Below are 21,726 nucleotides of genomic sequence, written 5' to 3' on the forward strand. Positions count from 1 at the left end.
ACAAAGCCCCTCTCAAATGAGCAGAGGTTAGATGGAGATCTGGAAGTATTGTTGTGTTGCTGGTCTTCAAAACTAAGATATGTAAATATAGCACACATTGTAACTAATTTTAAAGGTGTGTCTCAGAAAGTTTCCTACTGCCCTGATTTTTACAGATGAATTGAGGTCTGGAATCCTAAAATCATTCTAAGGCAATATCTTAGGTGTCATATGCCTAGGAATCCACTGCAGTAAATTACAGGAAAGTGAGGCTCAGGTTGGTGAAATTCTTGATACATTAGGACACAAGCTGGTGAGAGTTGAAGACAGAATTGGAGGCTTGTCTGATTGTAAGGCCATTGAGCTGTGCAGCAATGCCCTGGGGTTAAATTACAAAGAATATTAATGAAAGACACTCATGAACCTGGGGATCAGGATTAGAGAATGCATTAGCTTCAGCCATGCTATTACTCATACACACCACAGAGCGCCAGGACCAACTGTTTATAAATGTGTTGACAGACTACAAAATTTTTTGTCTCTTTCTCTCTCTCTCTTTCTTTCTCTCCCTGTCTCTATTTCCTATTCCTTCCCTCCCTCCTTTCCTTCCTTCCTTCTTTCCTTCCTTCCTTCCTTCCTTCCTTCCTTCCTTCCTTCCTTCCTTCCTTCCTTCCTTCCTTCCTTCCTTCCTTCCTCTCTCTCTCTCTTTCTTTCTCTCTCTCTCTCTCTTTTCTGGAGTAACCAACACGACATAAGATCTGTTTGTGTTCCCCCATTTTACAAACAAAAATTTAAGTCTGCAACTTGCCCCAGGAATCTGCAGCAGAGTGGATTTGTCAACACCCAAAGCTGCTGATCTGCCCCTGCATGCTGCTCCCTGCCCTAAGTGTGAGGAAGAGGAACTGCCCTCTTTTCACCTGCACCTCCCTGGGCAGAAGAGAGCATCTCCATAATACTTTATGCAGAAGTATCCCTTCCATTTAACACTAGGCACCAACTTTAAATTTTAAATAAAGGAAAATGTGGACCACTTGCAAAGTTACAAAACAAAAAGAAACGCAGGAGGTAAATGTTCGAATCCATTCTCTACTCTCAGCATTAACACAACAAAATAAAACAAAACCTGCAACAACAATCAGATTTGTAAAAATACTTGTAGTCAGAATCCCTACTTTATCTTCTCAACAATTTGGCTTTCCAAAATCATTGGTTTTCATGAGTGTGCATGTCAAAAGTTAAATCCCATTCTCATGTTACTGTGAGCTGTTTTAGAAAGGGTGGGAATGGAAGTTCCAAACGCACTTGCTAAAGGTGGCTGTGAAACGCTGACAGTTAGTAACTGTGCATCCTTCAAAGAGCTTGACTGAGCTGCAGGTGTGCTGAGTTCAACCATGACCTGCTGGGAATGCACATTCTCAGTGCAGGAGAAACGAAATTGGCTCTAACTCTGCAATGCAGCAGAAAAAATAAAATGGCTAGGCATGAAGAATTATGCCTGAAATTCCAGCAATTTGGGAGGCCGAGGCAGAAGGATGGTTTGAGACCACTCTTGGAAATAGAATGGTCTATTTGAGACCAGTCTAGGAAACATATAAGACTTCTCTCTCTACAAAAAATAAAATTAGCTGGTTATGGTGGTGTGTTGCGGGAAGTCAGGGACCCTGAATGGAGGGACCGGCTGAAGCCATGGAAGAAGAACATAAACTGTGAAGATTTCATGGACATTTGTCCCTTCCCCAATCAATACTCTTGTGATTTCCTATGCCTGTCTTTAATCTCTTAATCCTGTCATCTTCATAAGCTGAGGATGAATGTCACCTCAGGACCCTGTGATGATTGTGTTAACTGTACAAACTGTTTGTAGAGCATGCGTATTTAAACAATATGAAATCTGGGTACCTTAAGAACAGGATAACAGCGATCTTCAGGGAACAAGGGAGATAACTATAAAGTCTGACTGTCTGTGGGCCAGGCAGAACAGAGTCATGTCATGCACATCCGTGTGAAGAGACTACCAAACAGGCTTTGTGTGAGCAATAAAGCTTTTTAATCACCTGGGTGCAGGCAGGCTGAGTCCAAAAAGAGAGTCAGTGAAGTGAGATTGGGGTGGGGCCGTTTTATGGGATTTGGGTAGGTAAAGGAAATTATAGTCAAAGGGGTTTGTTCTCTGGCGGGCAGGGGTAGGGGGTCATAAGGTGCTTGGTGGGGGAGCTTCTGAGCCAGGATGAGCCAGGAAAAGGAATTTCACAAGGTAATGTCATCAGTTAAGGCAGGAACAGGCCATTTTCACTTCCTTTGTGATGGAATGTCATCAGTTAAGGCAGGAACCGGCCATCTGGATGTGTACATGCAAGTCACAGGGGATATGATGGCTTAACTTTGGCTCAGAGGCCTGACATTCCTGTTTCCTTGTATTAATATGAAAAATAAAACAAAATAGTGTTGAAGTGTTGGGGCAGCAAAAAGTTTTTGGCAGTGGTATGGAGAGATAATGGGCGATGTTTCTCAGGGCTGCTTCAAGCGGGATTAGGGGTGGCATGGGAACCTAGAGTGGGAGAGATGAAGCTGAAGGAAGATTTTGAGGTAAGAGATGATATTGTGGGGTTGTTAGAAGGAGCATTTGTCATATAGAACGATTGGTGATGGCCTGGATGAGGTTTTGTACGAATTGAAAAACTAAATGGAAGACACAAGGTCTGAATAAGAGAAGAAAAAAAACAGGTATTAAAGGACTAAGAATTGGGAGGACCTAGGACATCTAATTAGAGAGAGTCTAAGGGGATTCAGGGTAATTACGTGCTTGGTTGGTGAGTTTTTAGGCTCTAAGTTTTTGGGGTGCAGTTCAAGTTGGGCTGGTGTCTGGAAAGAGACTGGGACCTAATAAAAAGGAGTGTCCACACAGGAGTTCAAATGGGCTATAACCTGTAGCATTCTGAGGACAGGCCTGAATTTTGAGAAGGGAAAGTAGTAAAAGTATTGTCTAGTCCTTTTTAAGTTGGTGGCTGAGCTTGGTGAGGTGTGTTTTTAAAAGACCATTAGTCTGTTCTACCTTTTCTGAAGATTGAGGATGGTAAAGGACATAAAGATTTCACTGAATAGCAAGAGCCTGAAAAAATGCTTGGGTGATTTGATTAATTAAGGCTGGTCTGCTATCGGACTGTATGGAGGTGGGAAGGCCAAACCAAGGAATTAGGTCTGACAGAAGGGAAGACATGACTGCAGTGGCCTTAGACCCTGTGGGAAAGGGCTCTACCTATCCAGTGAAAGTGTCAATTAGACCAAGAGGTATTTTAGTTTCCTGACTGGAGGCATGTGAGTAAAGTCAATTTGCCCATCCTGGGTGGGGGCAAAACCTCGAGCTTGATGTGTAGGGAAGGGAAGGGGCATGAGAAATTCCTGAGGAGTAGTAGAATAGCAGATGGAACACTGAGAAGTGATTTCCTTGAGGATAGATTTCCACAATGGAAAGGAAATGAGAGGTTCTAAGAGATAGGCTAGCAGCTTGTAACCTACATGCAAGAGGTTATGAAATGATGACAGAATAGAATGGGCCTGTGAGGCTGAAAGGAGATATTTTCCTTGGTCTAAGAACCATTTGCTTTGTGTGGGAAGAGATTGATTGGTGGAAGTTTCAGTGGGGGAGTAGGTGGGAGTGACCGAGGTTAAGGAGGAAAACTGCCTTGAGGGATAGAAGTTGGAACTCTAGCTGCTTTTTTAGCTAGCTTATCAGCATAAGCATTGTCCTAAGCAATGGGATTAGATGCCTTTTGATGACTGCTTTTTTAGCTACCTTATCAGCATAAGCATTGTCTTGAGCGATGGTAGGGGGAAGAAAATAGATTTTGGAAGTTATGAGAACTGTAGAGAATGAGTTGAGCATAGTTTGTGATTTTTAGGGCCTCTGAAAGTATTAAGGCAGTGGCAGCCACTGCACACAGACATGAGGGCTAGGCTAAAACAGTAAGGTCAAGTTGTTTGGACAGAAAGGCTACAGGATGTGGTTCTGGCTCTTGTGTAAGAATTCTGACCTTACTAACTATGCCTAGGAGGAAAGGAGTTGTTGTTTTGTAGAGTTGGGGTTTGGGAGATTAGCAGGGAGAGCATATGTGTTTTTATGAAAATTATGCCAAGATAAGTAACAGATGAGGAAGAAATTTGAACTTGACTGAAGTAATGGGGGCTGTCTGTGAAGCTTTGCAACAGCACAGCCTAGGTAATTTGTTGAGCCTGATGGGTGTCAGCGTCAGTCCAAGTGAAAGTGAAAAGAGGATGGGGTGAAGGGTGCAAAGGAATAGTAAAGAAAGCATGCTTGAGATCTAGAACATAAGAATGGGCTGTGGAAGGAGGTATTGAGGATAGGAGAGTATATGGGTTTGGCACCACAGGGTGGATAGGCAAAACAATTTGGTTGATAAGGTGCAGATCCTGAACTAACTTGCAAGCCTTGTCTGGTTTTAGGACAGGTAAAATGGGGGAATTGTAAGAGGAGTTTACAGGCTTTAAAAGGCCATGCTCTAACAGGTGAGTGATAACAGGCTTCAATCCTTTTAAAGAGTGCTGTCAGACAGGATATTGGCATTGATCAGAGTAAGGGTGATTAAGTTTTTTTTTTGTTTTTTGTTTTTTTTTTTTTTTTTTTTTTTTTTTTTTTTTTGTTTTTTTTTTTGAGACAGAGTCTGGCTCTGTCGCCCAGGCTGGAGTGCAGTGGCCGGATGTCAGCTCACTGCAAGCTCCGCCTCCCGGGTTTACGCCATTCTCCTGCCTCAGCCTCCGGAGTAGCTGGGACTACAGGCGCCCGCCACCTCGCCCGGCTAGTTTTTTGTATTTTTAGTAGAGACGGGGTTTCACCGTGTTCGCCAGGATGGTCTCGATCTCCTGACCTCGTGATCCGCCCGTCTCGGCCTCCCAAAGTGCTGGGATTACAGGCTTGAGCCACCGTGCCCGGCCCAATTAAGTTTTAAAGAGATGGTAAGGGGTGCATGATTGGTCACCAAGGAGGGAGTAGAGGTATCCTATACTTGTGAGTTAAGGTGGGGAGATACATGGGGAGGATGCAAAGGAGACTTTGAACTGGGGGAAAAGGTGGCAATGAGGTGTGACTATAGCCTAGGAATAGTCAGGGAAGCAGATAATTTAGTTAAAATGTCTTGGCCTAATAAGGGAACTGGGCAGGTGGGGATAACTAAAAAGGAGTTCATTAAAGAATATTGTCAAAGTTGGCACAACAGTTGGGGAGTTTTAAGAAGTTTAGAAACATGGTCGTCAATACCCACAACAGTTATGGAGGCAAGGGAAACAGGGCTTTGAAAACAAGGTAATGTGGAGTGGGTAGCCTCTGTATTGACTAAGAAGGGGACAGACTTACCTTCCACTGTGAGAGTTACCTAGATGTCTGTGATGGTCCTGTAGGCTTCCGAGGTGATCAGGCAGTGTGTCCAGCTGCTAAGCTGAGAAGATCTGGGAAGGAGTCAGTCAGAGAGCCCTCGGCTAGAGTTCCAGGGGCTCTGGAAGTGGGTGCCAGGTGAGTTGAACAGTCTGATTTTCAGTGGGGTCTCGCACAGATGGGACACAGCTTAGGAGGAATCCTGGGCTGCGGACATTCCTTGGCCTAGTGGCCAGATTTCCAGCACTTGTAGCAAGCTCCTGGGGGAGGAGGTTCTGGAGGAACCTCTGTCAGCTGTAGTTCAGGCGTTTGGAGTTCTTGTGTGCTGGAGATGTGGCTGGGGTTTCTCTCACAGTGGAGGCAAGGAATTGCAACTCAGAAATACATTGCTACTTGGCTGCCTCTACTTTATTATTGTATACCTTGAAGGTGAGGTTACTTAAGTCCGGTTGTGGGGTTTGAGGGATGGAATTTAATTTTTGGAGTTTTATTTAATGTTGGCAGCGGATTGGGTAATGAAATGTATATTGAGAATAAGATGGCCTTTTGACATTTTAGGGTCTAGGGCTGGAAAGTGTTTCAGGGTTGCTGCCAAATGAGCCATGAACTGGGCTGGGTTTTTCATATTTGATGAAAAAGAACCTAACTGCTAACTGATGTGGGAGAGGCTGGATAAAGAAAAAGGAGCATTAACCTTGACTATGTCTTTAGCTCCAGTCAAGACTCAGCAACGCTTGAGATTGGGACTGAGAGGACAGGTGGGAGGGAAAGAAGGACTTGGGATGAGTTGCATTGGAAACAAAGACTATAGAGGGAACTATGTATAAAAGAATGCCTGGACGTCAGGCATCTCAGACCGTTTACCCATTTTATGACAAGAATTATTTAGATCTTGTTGGATGGAAAAAGGGAGGAGGAGGAGGAATGGAGGGTGGAAGGTTGCCTATAGTGAAGGAGGCAAGTCCAGAGAAAAGAGAGAATAGAGACATGGAGAGAAGGGGTTGGGGGTTCTGGCCTTCCAGAAAAGCAGGAAAGGGGTCAGGATGCAGAGATAAGGGGTTGTGGGGTTCTTGCCCTCCAGAAAAGTGGGAAAGTGGTCGGGACGCGGAGATAAGGGGTTGGGGAGTGGAGATAATGGGTTGGGGCACGGAGATAAGGGGGTCAGGTTACGGAGATAAGGGGTCAGGGGGTTCTTGCATCCCAGAAAAACAGAGAAGGGGTAGAGACAGGGAGAGAAGGGGTCGGGGGTTCTTTCCCTGCCCCCAGAAAAGCAGTACTTACCACTAAGGGCGAAGGACCAAGGCAGGCATCCCTGTGTGGTCAGACACCTCTGAAACGTGGGTGAAAATCAGGCAGGTGTCCCCGCATGATTAAACACCAAGGGAACACTGTCTTCCCGAGTCCGTGACCTGCGCCGGGGTTTTGGGTTCACAGATAAAATGCATCTCCTTTGTCGCTACCAGAAAAGGAAAGGAACTGAAATTAAGAGAAGGGAAAGATTGAAGTGTGCTGCCAAGATTGAAAGGAGAATGAGGTTGAGGGATAGTGAGAGAGGTTGGAGGAGAGAGTAAAAAGAGGCTGCTTACTGGATTTAAAATTGGTGGAGATGCTCCTTGGGCTGGTTGGTCTGAGGACCGGAGGTCATAGGTAGATCTTTCTCATGGTGCAAAGAGCAGGAGGACAGGGGATTGATCTCCCAAGGGAGGTCCCCCGGCCCGAGTCATGGCACCAAAATGTCATGCGCATCCGTGTGAAGAGACCACCAAACAGACTTTGTGTGAGTAATAAAGCTTTTTAATCACCTGGGTGCAGGCAGGCTGAGTCCAAAAAGAGTCAGCAAAGGGAGATGGGGTGGGGCCATTTTGTAGGATTTGGGTAGGTAAAGGAAAATTACAGTAAAAGGGGGTTGTTCTCTGGCGGGCAGGGGAAGGGGGTCACAAGGTGCTCAGTGTGGGAGCTTTTGAGCCAGAAAAAGGAATTTCACAAGGAAATATCATCAGTTAAGGCAGGAACAGGCCATTTTCACTTCTTTTGTGGTGGAATGTCATCAGTTAAGGCAGGAAAACCGGCCATCTGGATGTGTACATGCAGATCACAGGGGATGTGATGATTTAGCTTTGGCTCAGAGGCCTGACAAGCCATATTTCTCTTATTACCAAAAATGGGTAAGATAAATATCGCTGAATTCTTTCCCCAATAAGGAATATTAATAATTAACAGCCCTGGGAAAAGAATGCATTCACAGAGGAGGCCTCTGAATGGCCTCTCTGGGAGTGTCTGACTTTATGCAGATGTAGCTAGTCTCCTGCACTGCCCCCAGGCTTGCTAGGATTAGGAAATTCCAGCCTGGCAAATTATAGTCAGACTGGTTCTCTGCTCTTGAACCTTGTTTATCAATGACAATGCATGCACAGCTCGACATGGAAGTTCATTAGTGATTCTAGTTTTGCCCTGACCTTGTGATCTTGCCCTGACCTCCTGCCTTGTGATCTTTTGTTGCCCTTAAAGCATGTGATCTCTATGACCCACACAATATTCGTGCACTCCCTTCCCTTTGAAAATTGCTAATAAAAACTTGCTGGTTTCATGACTCAGGGAGCATCACGGAACCTGCCAACATGTGATGTCTCCCCTGGACACGCAGCTTTAAAATTTCTCTCTTTTGTACTCTTTCCCTTTATTTCTCAGACCAGCTGACACTTAGGGAAATAGAAAAGGACCCACGTGAATATCGGAGGTGGGGTTCCCCCTGATAGTGGTGCACCTGTAAGTCCCAGCAATTGGAAGGCTGAGGAGGGAAGATGAGGAACATTTGTGCCCAAGAGACTGAGGCTGCACTAAGCAATGATTGTGCCACTGCACTCCAGCCTGGATGACAGAGTGAAACCCCGTCTGGAAAAAAATAAATTACCATGGGCAGATAAAATGCTTAGTGAGCCTACACTAATTTGCCACAAAAGGGAGGAAGCAAATTTGAAGCTGAATCTAGTTTTTCATTTCTCGAAATCATTCATGCCCGCTCTCTCCCTGCATGAAATGCCGATAACCTGGTTTCAGTTTTAAGCTTAAATTTACAGCAAACAGTGCAGGTATCTCAGTTCAATGCCTTGGAACCTCCTCTAAAGATGATTCTATTAGCACTCATTTCAGAAGTGAATGCAAAATAATTTTTACATAAACAGCCAAGTAATCCCACAGTACCTGCATAACTATTATAACTCAAAAACTACCCTGCACACCTGAGCATGATGTTTAAATACCAAGCCACTGGTGAAAGGACACAAAGACATGAAAAATGCATACCTTTCTCCCCGATATTCCTGTTACTAAACCTTTTGTTCTGTTTTCTAATCTCTGCACATACCAGTGGTTTTGTAAGTTCTGTAAGTACCTGTTTTTCTTTCTGGGGCCAGGTCACAAGATGTGTTTGAGTAAGATAGCCATAAACTGGTTGTGCAACCTGATGTAATTAACTGTCTTTGTGTAAAACTGCTCTTCCGCCTCAAGGGTTGAACTGAAATACCAGAAATGGCGGGAACCAATCATAGTTTGCCAAAATCGCTTTGTTCAAACTCCAGCCAATCATATATCTATACTGTATAATGATTCTATGCACATTTTCTTAGACTATATAACGCTGTTCGGGACTCAAGGGGGGAGCTCTCCTGCCCGTCTCGTTTCACGAGCGAGTGAGAGTTCCAGGTTTGAACCTGTAATAAAGATCCTTGCTGCTTAGCTTTGACTCTGGACTCTGGTGGTCTTCTTCGGGGAATAAACGGTCTGGGCATAACACTGGTATGTCTGGTACACCTACACAAAGGGGACATAAACCCACAGCTTCTAACACAAACATCTGCCAACTTAGCTTTCCTGTCACCTGCAACTGATGGGGGTGAGATTGTGTAATCTGTGAAAATATCATTCCTACAAATGTAGAGTCACTAAAAATAAAAAACATAACAAACACACTCTTGTTGACAGTAGGCCTTATCAATGTTGTCACTAAGGCACAAAGGAGTTTCATCAATGGACCTTGCTTTTTTGAAACCAAAAAAGTTAATGGCGGTTTATTGACAGAATGACAGAGCAAGGGTTTCTCAAAATCATCCTCATATGCTCTTAATGAGCAAATTTACCCTCCAGGAAAATGAGACAATGCTTTCTGGGGGTTATAATTAAAACACACTAAAATGCACAAATCTTACACATTTAGTTTTTAGTGTTTTAGCAACTGTCTACACCTGTGTAACTACCACCCAAAACAAGATATAGGACAGTTTTATTATTTCAGAAAGTCCTCCTGTGCCCTTTCCAGTTGATCTCCACACTCAATAGGCAACTACTACCCTGACTGCTGTCACCATGGCTAAGTTTTGACTGTTCTCAAACTCCACATAAATGGAATGACAAAGCATGAGTTACGTCGAATCTGGCTTCGACATAATGTATTTGAGATGAATTCAAGTTGTTACACGTACCCATGACATATTCATTTTATTTTTGGAATAGTATTCCATTGTATGAATATATCACAATTTCTTTATCCAATCTCTTATTTGTGGATGTTTGGATTATTTCCAGTTTAGACCTATTATTACGAATGAGGCTGCTATGGACAAGCTTCTAGAAGTCTTTTTTGTGGACATATGTTTCCAATTTTTTTTTTTTTTTTTTTTTTTTTTTTTTTTTTATGTAAGCAACTGGAAGTGGGATTGCCCTGTTATTTGGAAAGATTATGTTTAGCTTTATAAGAAACAGCCAAAGAGTTCTCCAAAGTGGCTGTTAGGACAAAGTAAATGCACATGCATTCTAGTTGCTCCAGGTCCTTGCCAGCATTTGGTATGGCATCTTTCTGATATGAGCCATTCTAGAGCTCATGGGGAAACGGGGTTGTGCATGAGATGGGACTACTCTGATGAACTTTCCCAGCACCCGTGAGCTACTTAAAACTGAACCTACATGAGACGGGTTGCTCTCCACTGACTCGCAGGACAGCCCAAGGTTACAAGCTTCAGAAAAAAGGCTGATCTGGAGGCAGTGAGTTATCTCATCTGATTGTTCACAGCCAATTACAGATTCAACTCCTCCTTCTATTCTTTCCCTACATCTCAATACTGCACTTAACTAGTCTTTAAACACTTTTTTTTTTTTTTTTTTTTTTTTTACTTAAAAAAAAAAAAGAAGCTCCAGAAAGGAAACTTTGAAGCAAAATAAGTACTTCCTCTCCCTCTAGAACATAAAGAATGAGATGTGTTTTGAGTGGGTGGCAACATTTAAATTCTTGTTTATCCCCCAGGAGGTAAGAAGACATTTTCCAATTTTCTCAAGCAGGGTTTTATGAGGTAAAATTATGTGAGAGAAAGGCGGGGCCTTTAATTCTGTCAAATTATTAACTGATTTTTCTTCTACAGGTGGTGATTATTTGAATTTCCTATCTTTCCCTTTAGCACCCAATTTTAGAGACCAAATGGTTGGTCTAATCAACTAGTTATTTTGTGTTATCCAGGATGATCCCTGCATTCCACTCTCCAGTAACCTCCTGAAGCTTTTACCTCCATGTAAAAACAGGGCAGTTTCCACACCATTCTCCACAGGGTGTGATGTGAGAAATTAAGGCAGGGAAACAGCATATTTCTGCTGAAACATGCGACTCCATTCCAAGGTTAGACTAGAACAGGTTTAAAACTGGTACTGTGTGGTTTAAAGATAAGCAGCCTGTACTGTCTTTTTTTTCGAGAAAAATCATAAATAAAACAACAATTACTGAACACAATGTGCAGTCTCTGTCTTCTGTGTTTTGGGGGCAATTGTCTAACAGGAGCCACAGGAAGAGCTTCAGAGGCACCCAGATGCCAAGCCTCAATTCCCACTGTGATTCTCCTCTGGCAGGGGTGAGACTGCAGCTTCCAGAAACTATGCTGGGGGCCTCTGTGTCTGTGGCATATTGTTTCTATTGTGTGTTTATAGGCAATTTTAACAATCACTATTTCTAGATTGCAACCCTCCTGAGGCACTGTGCTGACACAGCAAAGTTATTCCCCTTCCTGAAGAGAAAAATTAGAAGCCTGAACACCACAAAAGCCCTGATAATATAATATGGAATATTGTCATCAATGTCAGAGCACAGTATTTAGGACAGATACTGATAAAGACAGGACAGATGACCACCTCACCTTGTCACCATCTGAGCAAGCAGCCCTTAAAAGATGGGTTTCCTCCCCATGGTTATGTCCTGTTGGCCTCTCCAGGACTGGGTTGAGGTACAGCTAAAGCTGTTCTCTTGGCCCTGCAGAGTCAAGCCCCGGAATGGATAAATACCATTTCATTTCATTCATTCGCTGCTGCTTGTGGAACCTGAATACATGCCCTGTGGCATCATCTGTGAGTTAACCACACTTCCCACATAGGGAAGAGGTACTTTACTCACCCTTTCTCTGACAGAAAAGGATGAATTCAAGGACCTGGTGGAGGCACCACTAAGAAAGAGCATCTGAAAGGACCAAAGAGAGTGACCAGCAAACGTTTTTTGCAAGGCTGAGGAGCTGAGAGCTTCCATGAAAGGCTGGACCACACAGTGGTGAAAAGCATCATCTGGGTTACCTCATGCTGCCATAAAACACACCACAGACTTGGTGACTTAAACCACAGATATTTTTCTTCTCACAATCCTGGAGGCTGGAAGTCTGCAATCAGGGTGACGGCATGGTCAGGTTCTGGTGAGGGCCCCTTTCCTTCTCACTCTGTGCTCTTTCTTGTGTGTGGAGAGAGAGAGAGCATGAGCAAGTCCTCTACTGTCCCTCTTAGAAGGGCACTAATCCCATAATAAGAACTCCACCCTCCAGACTTCAGCTAACCCTAGTTATCTACTCCAGGCCCCAATCTCAATACCATCACATTGATGGTTAGAGCTGTAACATTGGGATATGGTGTAAGACACAAACATTCAATCCAAAGCAATCATGTCCACACTGTTGGGACTCCAATCCCACTTTTGCCACTGAGTCATTATTTAACCACTATACCTCAGTTTTGTCCTCTTTTAAATGAGGAAAATATACCTTGTAGGGTTACTGTTGGACTTAAATGAATTACTAAATGTAAAAAACTTTACAAGATTCTTGGCACATGGTAAGTGCCACACATATTACCCATAACTAACTGATTTTTTAGACTATCGACTATAACCAAAATTCTTATTCAAACATCTTGGACGTAGCTAACAGTGACATGTGATGACTTCTGAATGAGTTTTGAGAATAAACTGAGTCCCAAAGAGTGCAACTTTCTCCCACTGTCAGAAGGCCTACACACTACTCTTCTCAGAAAGGTGGAAGAATTGAGCTGTGCTATGGAACTCTCAGATTACATCGGGAACAGGTTGCTGATCAGTGGCAGATAGCAAGTGTTAATAGCGATGTTAGTGCTGAGACAAAGCTGACATGTCTTCATCATGCTCCAACACAAGCATCATTCCTTTGTGTACAATGCCCATTGGCTATTTTCTATTTTAATTAATTGATGCAGGTAAACTTTATCTTACAATGTTGTGGCAAGTCTTGCTTCTTATCTTTACAGAACTTTACTCAGGACACACTCAGATATTGCTCTTTGATCATAAAGGATGTTCACCAGCAATTTAGTGCCCAAATAGACAAGAGAAAAGGGGTGATGATCACTCATGAAAAATGTTGTTCACATAACTGCACATCAAACAGCTGAACTGGGTGCCTGCCTGAGTCAGGGCCCCAGGAAGAAGCGGGTGATTCTTAGCCTAAATTGTGCTCCAGAGCTTCAACTGCCTCTGCAGGGATGGGGAGGGAATGAGGCCACCTCCATTACACAGAGTGGAACTGCCAAGGCCATTTGCTTATTTTATCCTTATCACTGAGAAAAGGAATTTCAGAGCTGGAAGTCCTGGAAGTCCTGGAGACCATCTTGGCACTCAGTCGTTTCTGTAGCCTCCCAGATGGCAGAATTCATAAGCTGGAGACATCTAGTTATTGTTGTTGCTGTTGATAGACTCCTCACCCCCCAACACGGGCCTCACAGGTGCTAAAGACAAGTGGTTACCCACAGGTTTTAATGGCAGTGACCCTGTGAGGGACAGGGTCCCCAGCCTGTACTTTTCTACATGGAATTAACGAAAATGTAGAGAACAGAAGTCATGGAATGTGTATACACACGAACATATCCTGAATAAGAGCTATTTTATCTCACTGAAAAGTTCTTATCAACCACTTATTGGGGCATTCAGAACGTCCTTTGAAAGGCCAGTATGACCTGAAGATTCATGGATCCTAAATTAGAGTACTTCCTGTGGGTAGCTGCATAAAACCAAATGATCAACCTCCTGGATCTTCAATCTCACCTAAAGATTTGGAGAATATATCATTTTATATTAAAACCAATAACATTTTCAGAATACATTTGAATAATTTCTTTTTACCTAAAAATGAGTCTTTAAATAAGTATCATTTTTGGGATGCAATGCTGTAGGATACATATTGAGGTGTCTTCTCTTTCTCTTACCCTGTTAGAGGCATTTCAGGACAAGCTTGAGGAGCATGGAATTAACAGTCATCAATGCATTGCTGGGTTTGAAAATGATTTATATCAATCAGTAGAGGACCTCAACTGGTGATGTCAGTAGGAGGTGAGGATGTTCAGGTAGACATGGAACACTTTGAATCCCCAACCTTGAACAACATTATGACTGTGCTCATAGCCAGGCTTCCCTTGATTGTGGTCATTGCTGTGAATCAAGGTTGTTTTGCCTTCCGTGCAGTGGATTTGCTGAGGTGCTTCTCAGTCTGTATCTCAGAATTGAGATGTATGAGAAAGATTCTTAGGAGGGGAGAGATATCCTCCTGGGGACACGACCATTAACTTCCTTGGCCTCACTGAGTAGCAGTGCATATGGACCAGGGGAGGAGAGTGGCAGCACTCACAGGGACAGTCTCAGCAGTGGAGCACAGTGGCAAAGAGTGAGGACTTAAGATTCAGATGAACCTTGCCTGGAACTATGCCTCTGTGCCTTAGACTGCAACACTTAAGAGGTTAGTTAACCTCTCTGTGCCTCACTTCCCCTCTCTGTAAAACCAAGACAGCAATAGAACCTGCCTCACAGGGCTGCCCTGCCTAGCATAGTTAGCTGTGCTCCTAATTCCACACGTTCCATTTCACCAGAAGCCCAAGAAGCCATGGAATGAACACTTCAAAACTAAGCATACGCTTCTTCCTTCCTCAAATTCTACTTCTCCACCCACAAATATCTGTACAGTGCCTTGCACTGATCTTAAAACAGCTCTGACTGTAAAATCACTTAGCTGGAGCCAATGAAGTAAGAGGCTAGAACACCGTACCAGGAATCTGACCCCTGCAGGCTGGCCACAATCCATCCCAGAGGCAGCCTTCCCAGAGCAGAAAAATCCAGGGAGCCACTTTATGAGACATTTTTCTTGATATTTTCTTTAACTCTTACAACTGCAGCTGAAATTTAGCAGCAGCTTATAGCCCCCAAGATTCTTTCTCTTTCTCTCTCTCTCCCTCCCTTCCTCCCTCTTGCTGTCACTCTTTTTACTGCCTTTACACATCAAACTTCATTTTTTTTTTTAATAGAATGATGTTCTTGGGGAAGAAAAGATTTAATGAAGATATCATGGTAACACCAATGAAAATTGTAAAAAATGTCCAAATTTAAAAGTTAAAATCATGCTATCTACTTTTAACATTGATTTACTTCCTTTATAAAATGAATAATATTACAACCATTACAATCATGCCTTCCTTCCACCAGCAGTTTTTGAACACTTATTGCATATCAACCTCTTGTTTACTTCTCAGAGACACAAATATGAAGAAAGCACAGTCCCGAAAGCTTACTGATAGGCACAGGCTCTACACGTACGACAGAATTGGTCGTGTATCTGAGACTAGTGTTTTATTTATATACACACACAATCCTCCTGGATGCACAGGAGGATTCACCAGCACACTCTGCAATCACTCCAAACTTCCAACAAAAGTTTTCCAAATCATAAACACATTCAAATTTAGTCTAAAATCAACTCTCACTTTCTCCCCCTTTTCCCTAGTACTTCCTCTTTTCATCAATGACACACTGCCCTCAGGCATAAGTGAGAGGTGGGTCTTGGTTTCAGTTTCTACTTTCTTCTATCCATACCCCTTCCTGGGTACTCCAACATATATTATTTCAAAACCCTTGCGATAGAGATACTAATTATTCCCATTTCATAAATGAAGCAAATAAAGCTCAGGGGTTCAATCCAATGTCATACAGTAAAGGGCCCAGGCAAGATTTGAATCCAGGTCTCTCCAATGCTAAAGTCTGTGACTGTTTCATGGTATCATATATATTTATATATATATTTTTTTTTAATAAAATTTTTATGAGAGACAGAGTCTGGCTATATTGCTCAGACTAGAGGGAAGTGGCTATTCACATGTGTGAGCCCACTAGTGATCAGTGCAGGAGTTTTGATCTGATCTGTTTCTGACCTGAGCTTGTTCACCCCTTCTTAAGCACCCTGGTGGTCCCCTGTTCCCAGGAGATCACCATATTGATGTCAAGCTTAGCGCCAGTAACCTTTTAGTGTCACGTTCTGCAGCCCAGAACTCCTGGGCTGAAGCAAGCCATCCTCTTGCAGACCTATATGCTTAGTAGACAATGGTTTTAATTTCCACTTCATAATTTACTAATATTTTCTATATTATGATTTGCTATAATTTTAATAACTTTTATTTTCATCAATTACAAGCCTTACAGTTTGTATAAAATAGTTTCAATTTTTAGCCCAGCAATCCTAGTCTGACTTTATCTCATACACATTTTACTACATTCCTGACTATTGTCTTTTTCTATTTTGCTTAAAATGTAACAGTTTAAAATGATAAATGAAATAATTGGACTGTTTTCAAGGAATGTTGCTATTCCTCCAGCACACTGCAGCTATGCTATGTGAGCAACCAGTCATGCATCATTAATAAACCAAAAGCTGCTGTATCTTGGTGCTCAGTTAATAAGCAATGCAGAGTTCATTCATAAATAGAAGATTGGGAATCTAAACAGTCCATCACATTTTACTGGATTTCATCGTTCCTCACTATTCCTTAGTAGGACAAGTCCTATTAAGTTTGATACCTATGAAGTCAAAAATAAAGTTAGTCTTCAAATCATACCAGAAGGGACAGCAGTTTACAAAATACAGAGGCATATACTTAATAATAGAGATACGTTTTGAGAAATGCAACCTTAGGGGATTTTATTATTGTGGGAACATCCGGGAGTGTACTTACACAAACCTAACCAGTTGCTTTGCCTCTTCCACCTGTTTCCCTTTAGCTCCTCTTTCCTCACTAGAGCAATGAAGCCACTCCACAGTCCACCTTTCAGCACTAATTATATCACCTCCTGGCTTCTCTTGTACCAAACACACAGTATTTTATCCCATCATGATCCAAACCTCATGAAGACACTCATGGGTGCTCTGCTGCTTCTTGGTATCACCTACATTAGCAACTGATATGGCTAGAATGGATGCATGGTTTTCCCATACGCCCCCTCCTTTTTAAGTGATTTCTATCTTGGCCAACAGCTCTACTACCTCCCCAGCTTCTTGCTTAGGCAAAACTCTAGAAGATGCCTTTGATTCTTCTCTTTCCCTAACCTTTGAGAAATACAAATAAAATCTTAAGTCCCTTAGTCAACTGAAAAGACCCCTCTCTTGGCCAAGAGGATTCCAGAGAAACCTTAAAAACTGAATTATTGGCCAACAGATGGGAGGTCAAGCGTGTCTCAGTATGCCCCTTCCTTATCAGCCTTTAACCAAAACTCCTTCCTAAGGAGAAAGCAGAGACCAGCCCTGGAAAAAGAGAAATATATGACTCATTTCTTCATCATTTTTAGCCAATCATCTGAGGCTGCTACCAGACTCCTCTTCCTCTTCACTGCTTCCAAGTGACAGCTCACCAGTCACGCAATGCATTTCTTTCTAAACAGTGACCACCATCTCTGGATGTGTTTTGGCTGACTCTCAAAGGATGAGTGAGGGTTTTGGTGTCCTTCACTTTACCTTTTGATGTCAGAGGGCTAAAAACTCCACCTCAGATCACACTAATGCTGCCATTTTTTAAAACATGCAATCAATGAAGAGGCATTAAGAATTGTTTCTGAACAGGTTTCTCTTCTCATAAATATTTGTAACTCCCCCTATAGCTCATTAAATATGTATATTTGGCCACCCCACTCAGCATGCATTTCTGTATTGACTTCCATTCCCTCCAAGTGCTTCCTCTCAGCTATGCCTCCCAGCCAGCAGGACGGCCAACCCTCAGTCTGTAACCCTTCATGAGAAAGAAAACTGTTTCCAAAATTTGAACCTCGTGATTCTTCAGTTGATAGCTTCTACTCCAGTCCCTCCACAGGTGCTATCATCCTATACAGAGCCATGTTCCTCCATCTGACTTCCAAATGCAAGTCTTCACCAGCCACCTGGCCTCTCTGCCTCCACTCCTTCCCCTGTACCATCTATTTCCCACAGAGTGTCAGAGTCAGCTTTTATAATGAACATCAGAGGATGTCATTTTCCTGCTGAAGCTCTCCATAGGCTCTCCATCCCATCTTAAAGAAAAGTCAAATTTCTTGCTCTGTCTTTTACAAAGACCCCCATGGTCTAGGTGCTGTGCACTCCTCTTCTCTCTTTTCTGCCACTCTCCCTACCACCTGCTCTTTCCTGCCTGCCTGGTTGGCTGTGGCCCTGTCCTAAGAACATACCATATTCTGTGTCCCTGGCTCAGCTTGGCCTCCCTTGGCATGGGTAGCACCAGCTCAGCTCTCTGCTGAGATGGTGCCTCCTCTGGGAGGCTTCCATGAGCTCTGTGATCTGCAGGAAGTACCCAGTTCCTCACTATTGTAATTCTCAACATAACCATAATATATTTTCAGGGGAGTATACCAGACACATTTATGTGTTACCTGGCAAAACTCTAAATAAATCAAGCCCTATATCCTCAATTTTTCAGATATACACAGGCTCAGGGGGTTATATGTATTGTGGCATGTCACACCACAAGGAGCAGAAAGAACAGCTCCTCTAATACAGAATTGCCAGGGCACACCAGCAGGCCATCCTAAGCTGTCCTGGCTCTATGGAGCTCCAGCATTCAGACTGGGAACCAATGCATGCATGGAGCCATGCTTGTTAGTAATAAACGTCTCTGGACTGATACTAAAACCATATTTTATTGATAAGTCCAATATGTTTTAAGAAAACAGTCCCAAACTCGGGTCTAATATTACCAGCCACTTAACACTATGCGCTTTGAATAATATTTTCTATCAGGAGTTCTAAAATCCTTCATGTCTCATATTGATGCAAAAAACTAAACACACGAACAAAATCTCTGTGCTTCACACAAAGTTACAATCCAACCTGTGGCCCCGTACAGTCACCAGTGTCATCAAATAGGCCACTACAGAGTAGGGGGATACAGGGGAAGCTCCAAGCCATGAACGAGAGAGCATTACACTCTGTATGCACCGTGTCCCAGAATACTTGTGTGAAACAGGTGGAAGAAAAAAAGATGCCTAATTTGTGTGTCTTTGTCTGTGTGTGTGTGTGTGTGAGAGAGAGAGAGAGAAAGAGAGAGGTGAAGTTTGTTGTTGACATTGTCTTTTAACTTACTTTTCATAGGCATCAAGAAAATTCTACCCCTAAAGCCAAATTAAATGTCTCATAACCAAAGAGATTAGTAAGTGGTATGCAAGATAGGCTCTGCATGGAAAGTACTCAAGCTGACAACACCTACTAATAAAAATGAGTAAAAGGCCTTGAAGGTCACACACCTCCGTCTTTTTAAAAGACTATGAAATCTCAAAATCAAGCAAACCATACACATACACGAAAACAATTCAGTACAACAAATCTGTTAAATATATTACGTTGGAATTTTTTAAAGGGTATCAGACAAAAGAAAACCTTCTTTGGCCAGTTTTTTCTTCTTTTCCCAGAGTGGGACACTTTGGCCATTCCTGTGAGACACTTATGCACTTAAATGCAGAGGCAGGAACTGTAGCATATTCCCTCCAACATCAGTCTGAACCCACCTCACAGAGTCCACTAGTGATATTTATCTACTGTAAGTTAATAGAGATGAAGGAAGGGATCAAATGGCTCAGATCTAAGAAGCAACTTAATTTCTACCCCATTTGGAATATAATGCACTTTCAATTATACCATTTTTGTGTGGCAGAACTTTGCCCTAAAGAAACATCAAATACACGTTGAGGAAAACCACAGATCACTCTAAAATTGAGTAAAGCAGTGAACAACATGTATTAAAGCACGCTTCTATTAAACAAAGTAAATCTCAGGGACCATCTTTGGCTTCACTAAGTCCCCTCAGGAAGAGACACAGCATGTTTCTAAGGAAACGTGAGGTTCATTTCCTTATCCATAGCTTCACAGAGCGCTTATGGCACTCTTTTATTGTTACAAACTCTCAATTCAGAGCTTTGCTGATTTGAAAAAATGTGTTTTAGGTTGTAATTTGGCAGGCAGAACTGGGAGTAATGCTTTAAAACAAATTTCATAACATCTACCGTGTCATTTTTAACCAATATCTCCAATATCTTCTGTTTCCACAGAACTTAAAAGCAGCTCTGTTTTTAAATGCTAAAAACATAGATCTTTCTTTAGCTCTATGGAATATTCACTTTTAGCAATAGAAGGCTCCAACAGGCCAGGCGCGATGGCTCATGCCTGTAATCTCAGCACTTTGGAAGGCCGAGGTGGGTGGATCACGAGGTCAGGAGTTTGCGACCAGCCTGGCCAAGATAGTGAAACCCTGTCTCTACTAAAAATACCAAAATTAGCCAGGTGTGGTGGTGGGCACCTGTAACCCCAGCTACTCAGGAGGCTGGGGCAGGAGAATGGCTTGAACCCAGGAGGTGGAGGTTGCAGTGAGCTGAGATCATGCCACTGCACTCTAGCCTGGGTGACAGAGCAAGACTCTGTCTCTCAAAAAAAAAACAAAACAAAACAAAAAAAGATTTTCCAAATATTTTCTTACCTCTACTCCACAGACTTATGCTCAAAATCAGTGTGTCCCACAATAATAAAGAAAACGATTATTGTTTAAAATGTCATCTAAATCCCTAACATGCACTTCTGTCTCTTAGAGGCTTGAGTTAAAAATGGATCAATTTTGAGGATGGTCTGTTAGTCATTAGGACATAAGTACAAATACACATCTGGGGAAAAAATATCTGCAGCATTCATTTTTTCCAGTGAATCACTGGAAAATATTTCATTAAAATACAATCCTAAAATTGATAGAGAAATTATTTTTAAAATTTAATTGATGTATAATTTTCTTCTACCTAATATTTGCGTGCCCAATATTCTATTAAGTGTTTAAAGAAAGACAAAAGATAAAAAAGATCTATCTCCACTTTCAAAGTAAATTGAGTTGTAGGCAACTATAAAGTGTTGTGCTAATGATATATATTTGGAAGTTGTTTTTGAAGCCTTGGCATATATGATGTAAACTAGAGAGAAAGTAAAACATTTTTAAAGTACAAAAAAATTGAAGAGAAAATTCTTCAGCCCAATTTAAGAGATGAGCAATGGAGAATAAACTAATGAAACAGCAGTAAGGAAAGCTAGAAAAGAATTATGCTTCAGGAGCAAAAGACAAAAAAATTTTAGAAGGAATTAATGGTCACAAGTAAGTGCTGCCAGGAGAGCGACCATCATGAAGGTTAAGGAGAAGTCACATATTTAGGAAGGCAGATGCAGAAGTGACAGTGACAACATGCCACAGCAAAAGAGCTAAGGTGCACGAAAATCTATACCAAGTCTCAGATAATCGTCCTTTATTAGAAAATCACTAATCCACCAATGGGCTTCAAGCAAGGGTGAACAGGGTTATGATGAAAGCATAGCTCAAAGTTTTTTCTAAGAATTGTGAAATTACTGCTTAAAGAGTTCTATAGCCACAAAATAGAGAAAAGTATGTGATTTATAAATAAATAAATAAATAAATAAAAAGAAAAAACACTAGGGGATTTTTCAAGCAAGCTTTCATACAATCTTTCATCAAGGGTATTTTTCATCCTTTCAATATAAAGATGTAACATTTTATTAATTTTAATTAATCATTTAAATTATACATATGACAAAGGATGAGTAAACAAATTTAACAGCAACTAAAAGACATTAATCTGTATTAGGATGTGGAGAAAAAGCTCAGGGCTGAAGCAACAACAACAAAAATAGTAAAACAAACTACTGTCTGAAGGTGGTATAAAAATGAAATTTAAATATTTGTGGAGGATGCAAAAA

The sequence above is a fragment of the Chlorocebus sabaeus genome, chromosome 9 (assembly GCF_047675955.1).
Source record: "Chlorocebus sabaeus isolate Y175 chromosome 9, mChlSab1.0.hap1, whole genome shotgun sequence".
Classification (NCBI taxonomy): Eukaryota; Metazoa; Chordata; class Mammalia; order Primates; family Cercopithecidae; genus Chlorocebus; species Chlorocebus sabaeus.